Here is a 3,236-nt window from a genome sequence, read left to right as displayed (position 1 = left end):
TGGTCAGTAGCATACACGTTGCACTAGAAAATCATAATTTAGAAAAGGTTCATTCTTAGGATATGTTGGTTAGGACATCACTTATTGCTATATATGGATTAAATGCCCAAAAAATCCAATTCTTATGGTAAAATATAGTAGAAAGACTAGCCCGTGCATCACACGGGTTTGACGACTAGTAGTGTTAACCACTGTATGCAGTAACTGAATTTCAAATCCACAGCACAGCAATGGCAATCAGTAATCAGCAATCGGCAATCGTAAACAGGCCGTGACGGAGCTCACCTCAAGCACTTCGACAGTGAGGAGCAGGACAATGATCTTCTCGGAGAACCTCTGGCGCTCCTCGTGGTCGTGCGAGAGGCGGTGCCTGTAGGAGAGGTTGTAGAAGAGGGACCGGAGCTCCTTGAGCTTGGCCATGGCGACGGCGAGATCGCGCAGGCAGCTGAGCACCTGGGAGCGGTGGGCGAGGTGCGCCCTGTAGTTCATCTGGATGAGCAGCGCGGCATCCTGCGGCGACAGCTCCTTGGCCTTCCCCTTGCCGTTCCCCATGGCAAAGGCCTGGATCATCAGAAAGAGAGACAAATGTCAGGCGGTCAGTACACATATGATAGTAGTGCATTGCAAGGGAGCAGAATCCTCAAGCTGATATCATTTAGAGCAAAGTTCAGTCAATCTGTAGCCAGTACTAAGCACAGATCTAGAGTGTGGACACTAGCATCCTCTAAAATTCCAAATTTTCTCTCAAATCCAGCGAGAGGTAACTTGGTTCTATTGGAAATTCTACTGGAAATCACACATCTCGTTCAGATCGGGCCACAGAACCCAAACCCCCGCAAAAATCTCATCTTTTGTGCTGAGTACCGTACCTTGCGAATGGCGTCGCAGCCGGCGGTGTTGTCCTCGGGGATCTCCTCGATCTGGACGCACGTCCTCGCCGGCTTCTTCTTCTTCTTGTCAACCTCCTTGTCCTTGGCGGCGGCCTTGATCTTCTTGGGCTTCTCCGGCCTGCGCTCCTCGACCTCCAGCTCATCCTCGTCATCGTCGGAGGCGGTGAAGTCCTCCTCCCAGGTGTAGGCATGCGACCATGGCTCGAGCGAGCCTTTGCCCTTGATCTCGGTGCCCCACTTGGTCTTGGTCTTGCCTCTGGCGCCGCCCTTGGACTTGGCCTCCCACCTCCACTTGCGGTCGAATCCGTCGTCGTTGGGGGAGGCGAGCTCCGCCTCCCACTTGAGCGCCCGGCCCCCGCCGCGCGGCTTCTCCTCTGCCGTCCACTTTACTTTTCGGCCGCCGGGCTCCGTGGCCGCGTAGGTGTACTTGCGGGCCGCGAGCTCGAGCGTGGCGACGCGGTCGGTGAGGTCGTGCAGGAGGAAGGCGTGTGGGGAGGGGATGGGGGCGGGGTGAAGAAGGGGTCGGCGGGAAGGTAGAGGTCGAGGAGGTCGGGGTGGTGGGGGAAGGCGAAGCGGGATGGGGATGGGGGTGGGAGGAAGGGGCGCAGGAGGCGGAGAGGGAGGAGGTAGGTGGTGGTGTGTGGATGAGATGCGAACGTCTTCTTTTTACCTGGATGGGTGGGGAGAGAGGGAGGGGATAACCCCACAGTTTTTTTACCTAGAAAAAAATAACCCCATCTCTTTGCCATCTGCCAGCAGATGGCAAAGAATCTTTGCCGTCTGCTAGCAGATGGCAAAGAGGTGGGGTTGGTACGCCGTTACATGCTTGACGGCCATAGGATTTGCCAACCTCTTTGCCATCTGCTGGCAGATGGCAAAGATTATTTGCCATCCACTAGCAGATGGCAAAGAATTGGCTGATGGCAACCATGTTCTTTGCCGTCTGTCAGTTCTTTGCCATCGCCATCAGCTGACAGATGGCAAAGAGCTGGCTGATGGCAAATTCCCTGTTTCCAGTAGTGTGGGTCCCACCTATCAGTTCACATAGGAAGAAGGTTAGTTAAACACAAATTTATGTAGGCGTGACAAGACTCGAACCCGTGCGTGGGAACCACCTAGTTGTGTATGTGTCTGCCAAAGACTAATGTGTGCGCATGCACATGTAGGTTGAGCACTTGAGCGTGAGAGTGTGTGTTGGTCATGTGGTGTGTGCATGCATGCATGTGTGTGTGCGTGTTAGTGTTCCGTGCATGCGTGGTTGTGCATGAATGTGTGAGTGTTGCGTGCGTGCGTGGCTATGTGTGAGTGTGAGTGTTGCGTGCATGCAGTTCGTGTGCATGCGTACGTGTGTGTATAATCACCACACCATATCAGGTGTGTTAAAATAGACGGCTTAGCAAACCAATACAAGGCCACCTTGTCCACTGTGCCTGCGGTCATGACTTTGAACCACCGTCCAATATTATTTTATCATTTGTTTTCATTCTTATACACACCGACAGGTGGGCCCAATGGTAGTGAGATAATCTGATGCAACACTAGAGGTGCCATGTGGAGCGTTTAACTGGTCAACTAGTCGTGTCTTGAGCAAATACAGAGTTGTACCATGAGCCCGTGACTGTATAATAACCACAAAACGTAAATGGTGACTGTCGTTGTCAAAACCGGCGGATCTCGGGAAGGGGTCCCGAACTGTGTGTCTAAGGCGGATGGTAACAGGAGGCAGGGGACACGATGTTTAGCCAGGTTCGGGCCCTCTTGATGGAGGTAATCCCCTATGTCCTGCTTGATTGTTCTTGATGATATGAGTATTACAAGAGTTGATCTACCACGAGATCGTAGAGGCTAAACCCTAGAAGTTAGCCTATGGTATGATTGTATGTTGTCCTATGGACTAAACCCTCCTGTTTATATAGACACCAGAGGGGGCTAGGGTTACACAGAGTCGGTTACAAGGGAGGAGATCTACATATCCGTATTTCCTAGCTTGCCTTCCACGCCAAGGAGAGTCCCATCCGGACACGGGACGAAGTCTTCAATCTTGTATCTTCATAGTCCAACAGTCCGGCCAAATGATATAGTCCGGCCATCCGGAGACCCCCTAATCCAGGACTCCCTCAGTAGCCCCTGAACCAAGCTTCAATGACGACGAGTCCGGTGCGCAGTATTATCTTCGACATTGCAAGGTGGGTTCTTCTCCAAATCCTGAATATCTGCTAAGTAGTGTCTGGCTCCCATAAATGTTGGACTTCTCGGCTTCTGCGCCCAATAAGGGCTATCTTCCACGCGTCGAGCGAATGCGAGGAGCCAGGGCATTTTTACATTCGCCCTCCTAGCCAGGTAAAT

General features: G+C 52.4%; 1 pseudogene; it reads right to left on the bottom strand.

The window, feature by feature from the left end:
* Positions 1-237: 237 nt before the first annotated feature.
* Positions 238-1,751, bottom strand: LOC119315815 (annotated as a pseudogene).
* Between the last annotated feature and the right edge of the window lie 1,485 nt (positions 1,752-3,236).

Source organism: Triticum dicoccoides, chromosome 6A (assembly GCF_002162155.2).
Source record: "Triticum dicoccoides isolate Atlit2015 ecotype Zavitan chromosome 6A, WEW_v2.0, whole genome shotgun sequence".
Taxonomy (NCBI): Eukaryota; Viridiplantae; Streptophyta; class Magnoliopsida; order Poales; family Poaceae; genus Triticum; species Triticum dicoccoides.
The sequence above is the reverse complement of the archived record's forward strand: the minus strand, read 5'-3'. Positions and strand labels throughout refer to the sequence as shown.